The 14,741-nt window shown below is 36.4% G+C and overlaps 1 protein-coding gene across 1 annotated transcript in view; it reads left to right on the top strand.

The window, feature by feature from the left end:
* The window catches only part of KCND2 (potassium voltage-gated channel subfamily D member 2), a 482,249-nt gene that overhangs the window by 94,184 nt on the left and 373,324 nt on the right, over positions 1-14,741 (top strand). The window lies entirely within an intron of this gene.

The raw sequence follows: 14,741 nt of genomic DNA, 5'->3' as shown, positions 1-14,741 counted from the left end.
AGACACAATTTTCCCTCTTTTTTTTCCTTAATGACTACAACTTTGAAATAAAACAAATTAATTTCTCAGTAGATTATCTGCCTACATTAAATTTTTAATAAATCACTTTCCTGAGCTGAAAAGGATAATTTGTAAAAGTCATTGATTTGAGGATGGAGAATTGTGATTTGAGGCGTTCAGGGCAGGCGAGAAGAATGAGCAACAACACGGCTTGGTGAGTGAGTTGCATGTTGAACATGTTGCATGCAAAGGAGAGAGCCACGACTGAAGATTGAGAAGCAGAAAGGCAAAAGCGGAAGTGCTTAAAAACACAGCTTCAACACTTTCACGTACTGATTTGCTATAATCGCCATTAATCCCTATTTGGCTCATTAATGTAATGAGAGAACCTGGTTGAGAGGAAGTTCCAAAGTAAGTTATAATTCTATTTAAAGATTATTGTGCAGCTGACTAATCACTGTAAAGAAGTCTAGGCTATTTCTATACTGTCAGAGCTAAATAGAAGGATTTGCAGTTCTCGATAAATCTAATGCCTTCTTTGTGAGTCCAATAAACATCATGGCCTTATGAGGATTTCCTGAAGAAGATAGAGAAAGTAGAGCTTAAAAATGACAACCAAACCAATAATCTTCCGTTTCATGTAACTATAGATGGTTATAATGAAAGCTATTCAGTATTACCTAACTGGGTGGGATTTAATCCATTAATTTTTCTCATTTGACCCCAAACTTTTCAGTCTGAATTATAACTAGATGTGTAGTAGAAAAAAAAAATGCTGCTGTAAATTCTTTTTCAAAATTGCAATAGTCCGGCACTGTTTCCATAAATGATTTTTCGGAACTATTGTAATGTCATGGTTTTTATATAGCCCAGCTCTACTCATTTAAATGTCTTTAAAAGTTAGAAGTTACATTTTCTCTGGTTTAAATCCCAGACCATCTTATTGGGGCAGATCATTTATCTACTTGACGTTTTACAATCTATACTTCTATTCATCTTGAGGTTAACCAAAGATCTCAAAATGCATTTAGTTAGAAAAGGAAGGAAAAGAAAAAAGTTTGGTTTTCAAGGCCAGGAAAGTGGTAACCTTATGCTAACAGTCTGGCATTTAATTACATTTCCAAATAAAAACATGGAGATAGAATGTGAATATTGTAGCATATGCATAACAGCAAAAGCATGTGATCAACTGAGGGGCCATATGCTCAAGTAGATTGCATGATTCCTGGGTTCTACCTCTAGCTCTGTAATAACTATATGAATGACCCTTTCAAAGTCATTTATCCTTGCCAGACTTTAGCTTCTTTCAGTGTAAAAAAAGGAGCTTCCTGTAGATTCCTCCTGAGATTCCTAAAAGCCTATAATTCCATGATATAGTCTATATATTACGGCTTACTAGCAAAATCAGTTCAACAATGAAATATGTTTTATCTTGGAAATCATACAATATATCCTGCCTTTCTATTGAACATGACTATAAGCTGGACCAAGGATGAACAAAACCAGGAAGCTCCAAGCAGAGTATTTTCTGTAGGAAATTACTAACTTGGACCTAGAGAGGAACAGTAACTGGGAAAAGGAGGACTTAAAGGGGAGAAGAGAGAGATTTGTCTTTTAGGATGACTATGGTCTAAATTCTTGGATGTCTAATAAAGTTTCAAAGTCCATATGCCCAAAATTAAACTTCTTATCTTCCCCCCACACTCTCCTCTAGGCTGTCTCAGATATCTTAACTCGCTCAGATGATGAAAAGCACATTCTTCCAGTTTCCAGATGAAACATCTTGGAGTCATCCTTGATTTCAGTCTCTTTCTCCCATACCTGTAATCTATGACTTTATGTTCAAAATGTACTCAGAGAGCAACCACTTCTCATTGCTGCCACACTGGTCAAAGCCATTGTCATCGCTCACCTGCATCATGGTACCAGCTGCTTAACCAGAATCCCTGCTTGATCCTTGCGCCATTTCAGTGGCCAGAGTTATCCTGCCCAAACCTGAGTTTGGTTGTGTTACTTCTCTGCACAGAGTTGTGCAATAGTTTAGAATTTGAAACAGAATGAAACCCCAAGTTTTTATAATAGTCAACATGGCCCTCTATGATTTCCCATCCTGACACTCTTCTCTGACATCTCCTTACCTTTCAGCTCCTCTGATATATCCCCAGCACCATTTGTGTTGCTCATTCCACTCCAGCCCCACCTTCCTTCTTACTGCCTTTTTGTTTTTGTTTTTGTTTTTTTCTTTACTTGGAACACTTTTTTTCTAGATATCCAGTTGGCTCACTTCATCACCTTTTCCAGTTTTTGCATTACCATGTTATTGAATCCTGTACCTTTGTCTGTTTTGTTCACTGATGCATCCCAAGCATCTAGAACAGTGCCTAGCACATACTGAACAACTGTTCAGTAAATATTTACTGAATGTACAGTTGGCCCTTGAACAATAAGGATTTGAACTGCACAGGTTCACTTATATGCAGATTGTTTTCAATAAATACAGTACAGCACTGCAAATATATTTTCTCTTCTTTATGATTTTCTTATTAACATTTTTTACTCTAGCTTACTTCTTTATAAGAACATAATATATAGCACATATAACATACAAAATATGTGGTAATGAACTGTTTATGTTATTGACAAGACTTCCAGTAGGCTACTACTGTTTTAGGCTAGCTAGGTTTTGGGGAAGTCAAAAATTATATGCAGATTTCAACTGTATGGGAATTGGTGCCCCTAACCCTCATGTTGTTCAAGAGTCAACTGTATTAATCTTAGATGATATATTTCTCCCACTGGGATTTGTCTTGCTTGCTCAGTTGCTAATCGCATTCATAATGTGCCTAGTTTATAAATTCAACCCTGACGTCAGCTTTGTATTTCATTTTGCCAAGTACTCTTAGGAGGACCTTACCATTGTTCTATGTGCTATCAACAGCTCTGTACTAAGTGTTCTTGAGAAGAAAGCCTGGTGTAGTAAATGGAGGCATTTTTGATACCCAGGTTTCTTTGGAGAAAAACAGTGAAGTGAGTAGGTCACCTTTCAAAGCAAAACCATCCACAGACTAGGAGATATGCCTTAAGGACAAGATAAACTAAGATGATGACAGGAGGAGAACAAAGATTGTAAGAAGCAAAACGAAGAGTTATAAATGGCAAAAAGAATATATTGGAATATGAAATTGATATTGTAGAAAAAGTTCTAGAAAGAAGCATTTAAAAATATAATAAGATGGTGATGTTATGACATAGTAAAGGTAAAGTTCACAGCTGTTACTTATCTCTTTATATTTTGCTTTGAGATAGGATGGAAAAAAAGGAAACGAAGGGAGGGAGGGAGGGAGGGAGGGAAGGAAGGAAGGAAGGAAGGAAGGAAGGAAGGAAGGAAGGAAGGAAGGAAGGAAGTAATTCAAGAGTACTAATTGAAAAAGTCTGCTTTGGAAATGTGTTTTGAGCCAAGCAATCCCTCTTAGATATGGGCAGCAAAAGTTCAAGGCTGGGTAGAGGAGACAAGACTGGGCGTTATGTCAGACAGTAGCCATCCAGCAGGTTGCATATGGGGTGACGACCTGCAGGATTAGAGAGACAAAGTCCAGGCACAAGTTAGGCAAAAGGTCGGTGTCTCTGTTGGAGCTCCAATTTCCTTTTTCAGTGTTTACTCAAGACAGAGATGTATTTGCCTTTATTGCAGCCGAGATTTAGTCAGTGCCCTAAACAATCCTGCGTTTTCCTGATTAAGGTGAGGGCAGAGTTGCTGGGCCTGTGGGGAATGAACGCAGAGATGAGAAAAATACCAGCATGTCAATTGTGCAATTACTTAATACTTTTTGACGCACATGTTTAGGGCTACAGAAAAGGAAGAAATGGAAAATGGACCTGTAAGAAAAGATACATGAGATTTTTCGAACAGGACACACATGTTCTAAATAGAACTGTATTTATAGTATCAATGTAAATAATCAGAAATATGAAAAATGGATATTTAGGTAAAGAATCATATATCATGTTAAAAATAACTTGTAAATATGATTAAAAATATAAGGGGTAGAACTCTGTGCTAATTTAAATAAGAATAAATTAAGAATGTTTAATAGAAGTTGAAAATTATTATCCCCAAATGAATTTAAAATGCTTAGAGAAGGAAGGCTTGTAGGAGGCCAATGGCTGCACCCTTACTTGTAAGTAATTATAGATAATTATGAATACAAGTGGAAATGATTGCAGTTAGCAGAGGGCATCATGGTGAATCAAATAGTCTAGTGGAAAAGTAAGCTTCATCTTGATAGATGGAAAATCTATGAGTTTGATGACCAAACACAGACAGGGTAATGTGTATGAGGAACATCAGGCCAGGAAGCAAGGAGGTTTTTATTTAGATTGCATTGCAACTTTTGAGGGGTGGAAGCAAAGGGATGATGACCTATTAAATTTATCTCCATCTAACTAGCTTTTATATTCCTTTCTCGTGTAATTTTTCTGCACTGAATCCAGACTTCCAAAACCAAGAGGCCACTTGCTGTCCCAAAGTTAAATTCTATGACTGAGGATTTACAATGTAATGTTTACCTCCAGCTGCAGTATTTTGATGCACCATAGATAACTTTATACCATCAAGATATTATCTTTTAAAATCCTCTTTCAGTGATACAGCAAATTCATCAGTCCAGATTTAGCCTTGGGGCTGGTAAGGCAGGGAGTCCTTATCTCTATGGAATCCGAGGCAGAAAGTATACATGGAACAAATAGTGGGACTAAGGAGAGAAAAAGGATTGGAGAAGGGACTCAGCCCTAGTCAGGGTGTTCAGGAGCTGAAGACAAATGTATAGAAAGTGCTGGATTATCCAGTTGGCCAACTGGGCACCAGTGATTAGGATACCAGTAAAGCAGAGATTATTAAACAATATATATTAAATTAATTTTGCATTTTAAATTTGCAAATGTTAAAAGTGTCAACATGGGGAAAGTTCTAACTGTGTTGGTCTTCTTAGCCTTATTTTATTTTAGGGCTTAATACTATTTTAGAATATAGAATTACAAAACATAATTATACATGTGGGCTTACTCATATTATCGCTTTTTTGATTTTTCAGGCTGATAATACTATCCCAGATGTGGATATGGAAAGTAGCCAAGGGTCAGGATTTTGGGAGAAGTTCCTGACTATTCTAGAATAATGTAAATACTTTTTTTCTCCCAAGCTCTGGGGGAAATAGATGCACTGTCTTCTCCTACCAACCTTGCTGTCTGGCTGGAACCCAACATGTGAGGAAACAAAGGGGTATAGTTAGAAGACAACTGTACTAGAAAACAGAACAGTTTGGTTTTAACTTTCTCCTGAAGTTCTCTGAACTTGTATCTATTCATTTGTTAAAAGAATAGGTTGAGCCAAATTATTTCCAGAATCTGAAACATTGTCAGATTCTGTGTGACCTTGGATACCCTACCAACTTTTCCGTACTGTTTCTTTAAGTGGGATAATAGTTGTTAACCTCACCCATCACTGCCTCCTTCCTTTCCTTCTTTCTTCTAAGAAGTGAATGAGATAACACTTGTGAAAACACTTCAGGAATTCAAAATGTGGCATATAACTGCGAGGTATTATTTCAATTTCCAAGGGAGTATAGGTTAACAGGTATTGAATGCACATTCTGCACCAAGCATGGTGCTGTGTGTTTTTAATATGTCGCCTCACATACACATAGTAAACCGACAAGGTGGTTGTCAGACCTTTGCTACAGATGAGAAACCTGGGATTCATGGAAGTAAAGGTATACGTTAAAGGTCAAAACTTAAATAGCAGAATTTAGGATTCAACCCAGGCCTGCCTGATGCCATTCTGTCAAGCTTATTTCCTGTGGTTTTAAGAGAATCAGATCCATGAGGTGAACCAAAAGGGTAAGGCAGCTGGATTTTCCTGTTCTGTTTTGAGTGAATATAATGGCTACTCTTATGTTCCCTTTGAAGAAAGGGTCTGAATAGCTACTTCTGTGGGGTAGACCTGGGAGATAATTTCGAGAATGGTGTTTCTTTTCCATTGTAATATTTGCATCACTGTAACAGCTCATACTAGGATCCTGAAGTTCTAATAATTGTTAAAAAGTAGGTGTTGAGGAGGAAGCACCTATATGGGGAATTTCAGGACATGCATAATTTTTAAAAGCCCCACAGATTATTTTAAACAGGCTTCCTCCCAGTGAGAACTATTCTGTGATTTAAAGCACTAAAAATGGGGATGGGGGGATAGAGGGATTTCCTTGCAAAATTTTAGAACTGTCTTTCTAATTACTAAATAGCTATGGGTTTTCTTCTCAAAAGAAAGCCTGGAGACTCAGTCTGTAGTATCAATTAATTTCAGAAAATAGTGCCCAATTCATAATTGTTTCAAAAGGAAAAAGTAGCAATCAGGACACAGCTGTTAATAGCTAATTTTTTCTTTTTCATTGTCCTAGCAAGGTGACTAGGGAAGGGCTGCATCAACCCTGACAAATATCTGCTTTAAAGCTTTAAGTTCCTTGGGATCTTTGTTGCCAGAGTGTAAAAAGGCCTGGGATAGTTTTATTTGATACTAATTCAGCTGGGCAAGCCATAACCAGGAGTGTCACATCTAAATGTCTGAACGCTCTGCTCATCTGCTACTGTGATTGGTCTCAGATTATAGTACTATGTCAAGGTTCATTTGATCCAAAGCATTTCAACTCTAGATTTTACCTCTCACTGGCTCCAATGAAAGAAATTTCCTGATGTAAAGCCTGAGAATTCCTTAACCTTTGATAATTCTATTATGTTCCTCTTCAGATTCTTCTTGCAGATCCAGAGACATTTTTTGTCATTAATGATGAAACTGCTAATTGCAAGTTGTCAATAGGGTAGAGAGTTTTTATTTTCAGTGTAAGTTTCTTGGGTTTCAGGGTATTTTTTTTTTTTTGGACAGTTTGAGTATTTTTTGTGTGGAAGCCAAACTACTACATTGAAAGAAAACAATTCAGTATCCTTAATATAAATTTTTAAAATTCTATTTGAAGTGTCCCTCAGTAAGCATGGAAAAGACCAGTTATCTTTTTTCTTTTATTCTAACAGTTAATTCTGCCTGCTAGTAGAAATCTGATTATAAGTTTAAGAATATTTGACAGCATTTTTATTTCTAATAAAGCATACAAATGTAGCTAACCCAAAGTGCATAAGCCCTCTGTACATTCCATTTAACTTTTCAGAAGCATTCATATCTACTAATTCTCTTTTATCGTTTGCAGTTTGATTAATAATATGAAGGTGTTTATAGGAAATTTGACTATAAGCCAAACCTCTTGGAAGTAATTATTGGTTTCCATTAAGAATTTAAAAATTGAAGAGGGAAGAGGGCTATAACGAAGACACAGAAGGCTTTCATGGAAGATGAAGGACAAGCTTAAATTAAAAGGGCACTGAGGAGAAATAGAACCACTGTGTTTCTCCTCAAACAATTTACTGCATCAGATTTCATTTATTCATCGTCCTTAAAAGATTATAGTTTCTGTGGATAGCCTCCAGCTGTTCATTTCCTAAACTAAGCTGGAGCCACTGATTGGACACACATATGAGGATGCTGATGGGCTGTGCAGTAGAAACTGTATTTGGTGCTGGTTTTATTATCCTCGATCCTTCTTCTTTGATAAATGTATATGAGCTAGAGTTTGAGAGTTAACAATGTTCTTGGGGTTGAGGCAAATTGGTTAAAATAGAAAGGAATTTTGAAAAGCATAATAATTTCACATTAATATTTATAAGGATCAACTCAAAGTTTCCAAATGTGCACCAATCCACTTTGTTGTTGTCTCAAAACAAAAATAAAAACAAAAAAACCTGCAAAGCATGTGGCTAATTAGCTATCTTTCATATTTTCCTCTGTTTATTTTCAGCTCTGTGAAGTTAGAAAGATGTCACATCAGTGACTTGTTTTATAAGAAAAAAGGTACTATTTTAATCTTCAAAAAACAACAGCTTGTGGGGGTCAATCTTTTAAAGTATATGCTTCACTGGCTGCAATTATTAATCAGTTTCCTTCAGGAAATATATGAAATTAAATATTAAAGTACAGATCTAAACAGTGCTACAGTCTCAGGGCTTCTGAGCGCATGATTTCCTTATTAGCCTGAAATAACTGACCTTCTTCAATCCAAATGTAGAATCTGCATGAATACAAAATCGCTCATTCTGTCTCTACACCTCATCATTTGGGCTTTATTTACTTGTTAGCACTTTATCTCTTTTAATAGGCATAATTTCTTAGAAGTTAACTTTTTATGATGGCATAGTTAACTGCTAAATAAACATTTTGTTTGTAAAAAGGAAATTTGCACATTTGCTCAACTTGTGGGTTCACTCAACTAACAATATTTATTTACCATCTATCATGTGCCAGGCACTACTCTAATTGCTTGAAATCAGTAAATAAAACAAAGGACCTGTTGGAGAGGAAAGATTTTATTCAGCCTTTAAGATTCTTTTGGCTGGTCTAAGAATTAAATGACATGTGACAGATTAACAGGAGAAAATCGGATTTAATTATGTACATGCAGGTACTCCAGAAAATATGAGGCCCACAGGCAGCTGAGGCTTCTATGCTCTCTAGAGCTAGGCAGAAGAGGATGGAATCAGAGACTTCAAAAAGGAGGAAGGCAATTCATAGGAATATGAAAAGAGCAAATGTTTGGTAAACAAATGTGTGCTGGGCCATAAGGAGACAATGCCACAGAGGGAGGACTTTGCTAGGTTTCTCTCTGTCTATCGCAGGTAGTTTGTTTTATACTGTAGTTATCTATGATGATAGCTCCTATCCTGGAACAGATCCTCTGTCTAAATTCTTTTAGGCAGTTAGTGGGGAAGCAAAAGGAAAAACTTCTTGAGTTTTCTGTTTCTTAAAAATAATTGGCCTACAATAATTCACACGCCAAAGAGACCTATTTTGGGATGGCAAATTTTGCTCCCCTACAGACTCTACGCAATGAAGCTTACATTTTTATAGAAATAAAAGATATTAATTATAAATGTGTATCATAAGCAAATCACATGGTATGACAGAAGGTGATAAGTGCCTTAGCAAAAATAAAAAAAGAAATGTAGACAAGATTAAAGGGAGTCACAAGTGTCAAGTGTATTGGGGTGTGGGGAGGAGAGTTAACAATTTCAAAACGATGATCTGTTTGCCTTATTAAGAAGGTGACATTTGGACAAAGCTGTGGAGAAGGTGAGGAACTTGGTAGTGCAGATGCTTGGAAGAAGAGCGTTCCAGGCAGAGGAAGGTACTAGAGCAAATACTCAAGAGCAAAAGCATTTCCTGGAGTGTTTAAGGAAGAGGCGAAGGACAGTTGTCTGGAGCAGATTGAGTGAAGAGGTAGCTGCAGGAGATGAGATTAGAGATGGGTCAGAGGCTTATGCAGAACTTGGAGGGCATAATTGGCTGTTGTTAGGACTCAGTTTACTCTGGGAATACTGGGAAGCCACTGCAAATTTTGAGTGCACAAGTGATATCATTTGGTTTCTTTACACTCTGGATACATTTTGAATGTGGGGTCAACCAGATTTTTTAATGGATTAGAATTGAGTTCAGAAAGATGTAAAATTTAAAACTGCATGTATTACCTATGGAAACCATAAATATCTTGTCAAATAATATTTATGGCAAATAATAGTAATGCTCATAGTAGATATTAATAACCAAAGCATTGCCATGTGCCAGATACTTCTCTGTTTTGCCTGTGCTAACTCAGGTAATCCTTACAATATCCTCTCGGTGATAAACTATTACTTTTTCCATTTTATGGAAGAGGAATATGAGGCACAGAAAATGAAGTTCTTTGCCCAAGATCACACAGCTGTAAGGGACAGAGTGGAATTTAATTTGGGGCATTTCAAAGTATGTGCTCATAACCTGAAAAGTTCATACAGTGAAGCAAAATTATTTATAGGAAAAATCCAAAATAAGAAAGAGTAACTGATACCTCTTATTTTAGAATAAATCTTCTTTTACTTCTTCATAAGGAAAACATAATAAATATGGGAAATGTTGACAGTGCTGAAGGGGAATGATTATATTACCTCAGATAGTAATATCTTACGTTTATGCTGGGAGAGTGACCACAGTCTGTCGACAAAGGTTCATTTCTCCCTGGTGTCACAAGTCTCTCAAGAGCCAACTGCACGTCACTTCATACTGTCTTCATTCTGGAACTCAGGCCAATGGAGCAACCATTATCTGGGGCATGTCTGTATCATAAATGAGAAAAAGAATATGCCAAGCCATAGGCTGCCTCTTAAATCTTCTGTTGAGTAGAGACACACATTGCCTCCATGTACCTTTAATTGGCCAAAGCAAGTCATGTGACCACTGTTGTTTAACACAGCCATGGTATACACACATAGAGAAGAACATGAAATTGTGAGTAGATTCTAATCCACCACAATGACACTACATTCATGCTTACATACTTTGCAGGTGCTAATCTGTTGGCACTTTCCTGGGTTGGAACCACCTGTAAATAAAGCAACACACAACATAGCTGATTCATTCCTTGAGTTGGGAGATGGCTTACACTATCTCACCCAGTACCAAGACAGAGAACCCTTCAAAATTTTGATTGATAGGTTTTCTGACTGGGGCCCAGTGGGAGGAGATGAAGGGGAGGGGTGTTCCTCTGAATTTTTCTTAGCAAAGGCATTCTAACATTCCATGAAACCCATTTCTTCTGAAGGAAAATAAAGTGCCATACTCTATAATATTGGTGGGTAATCTGAACTTCAGCTAGCTGTATGTATCTCATGAAGGGGAGAATTGGTAGGACCTAAGTAAACTATTATTTCACTATTATACCTTTCTGCTTTTATTAGAGGACATATGTAAAGTTGTATCACTTTGCACATTTCTCCCATAGAATTGAAAACAAGGGCTGCGTATTCTAAGCATTTTCTCTTTACTACTCACCATAGTGTTTGGCAAATAGAAAGCAGTCAAGGAGTTCCGAGCTGGCTCAGTCAGCAGAGCATGTGACTCTTGATCTCGGGTTTGTGAGTTCAACCTCATGTTGGATGTAGAGATGACCAAAAAATAGAATATAAAAGGAAGGAAGGAAGGAAGGAAGGAAGGAAGGAAGGAAGGAAGGAAGGAAGGAAGGAAGAAAAGCAGTCAAAACTCACAGAATGAATAAGTGAGTGAATGAATGAATGAACAGCTACCTCAAAACCAGCTGACTTCATTTAATCAAGGTTGTCCTGAAAGCAAGTGGTATATGTCAGTGACTCTAATACTTTAATTTTGGCTCTTTTTGCTTCACTCTAGAAAATCTTTATAAATGGATAAATTGGATCAATGGAAATGATTTTTTTCCAAGGCCTTCCTAGGAATGGGCTGTTTGATGGAAAGTGGCAAGTTTTGCATGTCATAAAAGAGAAGTTTTTTTATATGTCAGAAAATATGTAGTTTTGTTTGTTTGTTTTGATTAGTTCACTCCTCAAGGAGGCTCTAGTTTTGTTTTAGCTATGAGTTACGAGCTGTATAGTAGAAATTTTCTTGAGATTTAAAATAATTTTATGATACTTTTATGAGAGTAATTTACCCCATTTATTTCTTGAAGTACTCGCTTTGCTAAAGATTCTCCAGTGTCCAAAGTATTGGATCTAATTTATGTTTAAATTACATGTCCCCCCAACGACTTTCATGTATATCTTAATTTGCTGTAAATCATTTGATCTGAAAGGGGAAAAATATGGAATTCTGTCAGGAATAGTTGCTTTCAAAATTTAACATTACTGTTGTTATTCCATTATACCATAAAGGCCAGTTTTTAAAATCTGAATTGATTTTATTTTTGCAAAATAATTTACTTCAATATATATGTGAACTATTTTTTTGGTTTCATTTTGTTTTAAGATGAAAACACGTACTTTTGTATGTCACACACACACACAAAATCACAAAATTTGAAATGAGTTTCAATTTTTCACAAGGGAAAAACCATCTTATTGAAATGTAGGCTTATTTTATAACAAGTCTCATTTCTTTTCCTTTTTTGAAATTGTAATTCTAGAACTTCCGCCCAAATAGTCAAAACTATGAATAGAAATTTGTCTTTTTATTTTACTAATAAACTTCTTTCCTGATAGGTGTCTTTTTCCATAGGGGAACAAGACTAAGTTTAGCACTGTCAAATACTCCAGGATCAAAGCTCTCTGCTCAGTCTCCAAAATGGAATACCTACCACCAGCCTTTCAACTACAAGTCTTTATGAACCTGGACTTTTTGGACCCAAGTTAGAAGTCTGTCAATTGAATTCCCTTTATAAAGTTTTACTTCAGATAGGTGCCCTTAGCTTCATTTCCCCTCAGGGTTCCTGTAACTTCACTAGAATATTCTCTGGAAAATGATACCTTTCAGTGACTTCTGCCTGAGTCCTATCAGAATTTTTATATTAGTTGCCAATGCTCTGGTACTTTCTTCCTTCCGTATCTAACTAATTATAAAATTCTGGGTGTAATTTATTTAATTTTTATAGAGATTATTTCTATACTGGCAGGTTTTCATCTTATTTTTGCTTTCCTCTGATCTAGTACTAGAGTTTTAATTATGACATTGGCTTACTTCCTTTTTCTCCCATGAAGAAAGTAGAAAAATACAATAACTGGTCTTTTTGGGTTGAGGACCAGAACCTGCACCTAAGCCCCACCTTATCTCTAACCTGTATTAACTGGCACATTTCAATCCAGAATAACTGGTGTCATTTATCATGTCACCTTTGAAAGCAGGAAACTCTTTTATAAGACGTGATTCATATGCAAATCTGAAAAGCTCTTTGCCTCTTCCTTAGAATTGACTCAGATTTGAGTTGCTTTTTCATTTTTGAAAGTAATGATGAACTTGTTCTTCTGGGATATCTGTGCTACTGTAAGGAGGGACCTTCCATAGTTTTAGGAATTTGTAAAAAAAACATCTCCACACAGGGAAGAAAGTGGTCATGAATATAAACACTTAACATTTCAACATTTAGATCTGTGGATAAATTAGGCAGTAGACAAAATTAAAGTCTATTTGTTATCAAAATTTATTTGGCCAGCTTAACCATCTATTTCCTTCTTCAACTTTTTCTTCTACCCTTCTAGGTTATTGGCTGAGCCACTCAGGTAATAAAAGACAGGTTAACAGGAGAAAAACAAAAGTTTAGTAGCATGTGTACCTCCTGTATATCTGAGATATCCAGGAAAAATGAGCAACTCCCTGAAGTGGCTCAAACCATCACCTTAAATACCTTCTCCAGCTAAAGACAATAGATGTGTGAGGGTGGGGCAGTTATGGAAGGTTATCAGGCAAACCAGAGTAAACAAAGGTAAGGTTGTTATGCAGATTTAAGTCTGTGTCCTTTAATTGAAAATACTTTCTAGGGATTTAGTTTTCTTACTCTTCCTGACAAAGCAGAAAGGACCCTTACAAATGGAGATTTCTTTTATAAATGTAAATGTGTCTTACAGGAGGGTAACTTCTGCTGGGTTTTCAGAGCTTCTCCTGTATCTGCTTTCTTAAAAATAATCAGTTCACAATAATCCTTCTTCCAAAGAGAAATATTCGGGGTGGAAAATTCTGCTCCCCTTCAATATCATGTTTGAGCTGTGAAAAATACCACAGGAAATTTGCTGACAAGTTTTCCTATCCACTGCTGAAGAACTAAGGCAGTGTCATTTAAATTAAACAACTCTGAAGTTTTTCTATCTCCATTCTGATTTTTTTAAAGTTTATTTATTTATTTTGAAAGAGAGGGAGAGAGAGCTTGCACTCAAGTGGGGGAGAGGCAGAGAGAGAGAGGGAGAGAGAGAATCCTAAGCAGGCTCTGCATGGGACTTGATCTCACCTCCACATGATCACTATCTGAGCCAAATCAAGAGTTGTATGCTTAACCAACTGAACTACCCAGGTGCCCCTCCATACTGATTTTTTCAGTAAGATTTGAAGTCACGTGAAAATTAAATATAGACAGTAATTTCATATTCTATAATTCTATGTTTTCTGGCTAGTTAATACACCCAGAAATTTAAACAATTGAAATATTTGATCCTACTACTAGTTTATTTCTGTTTGAAAAAGCTGGTTTTATAGTTATCATGATTTTTTTAAAGTATAAATTGAAAGTACTTAAAAATATTGTGTAAGATTGCCTTTTTCCAATAAGTTTTACCTTATTTCATCTATCCTAAAAAGAAACTTCTTTATTTTAATCTAGATTTGGATTACTCATATTTTGATTAAATGTGATTTTTAGCATTTAATCCACATGATTATCGTGGAATTGTTTAACCTTTATATATGTTCATCCTTACTACAATGCTGTTAAATTCTTTTTTATTTTTTAATTTTTGAGAGAGAGAGAGCAGGGGAGGGTCATAGCGAGAGGGAGGTACAGAATCTGAAGCAGGTGCCAGGCTATCAGCACAGAGCCCAATGGAGGCTCGAACTCAAGAACTGTGAGATCATGACCTGAGCCAAAGTTGTATGTTTAACTGACTGAGCCACCCAGGCACCCCACTACAATGCTATTAAAAAACAAAAGTTCAAAGGAGTACATTTGAAAATCCAGTTGGCTTTAGGAAGGTATTCATGAATCAGGCAGCATCCCATCTAGCAAGTAGAGGGGAGCTCCAAGGTGCTGTAGCAAATGGAAGGTTCTTATAGGAAGGTAACTAGGGCAAGAAGTTATTAGCAAAAGAAAAGAAAGGGTTGTTTC

Source organism: Acinonyx jubatus, chromosome A2 (assembly GCF_027475565.1).
Source record: "Acinonyx jubatus isolate Ajub_Pintada_27869175 chromosome A2, VMU_Ajub_asm_v1.0, whole genome shotgun sequence".
NCBI classification, from domain to species: domain Eukaryota; kingdom Metazoa; phylum Chordata; class Mammalia; order Carnivora; family Felidae; genus Acinonyx; species Acinonyx jubatus.
This window is presented reverse-complemented; position numbering and strand designations above follow the sequence as displayed.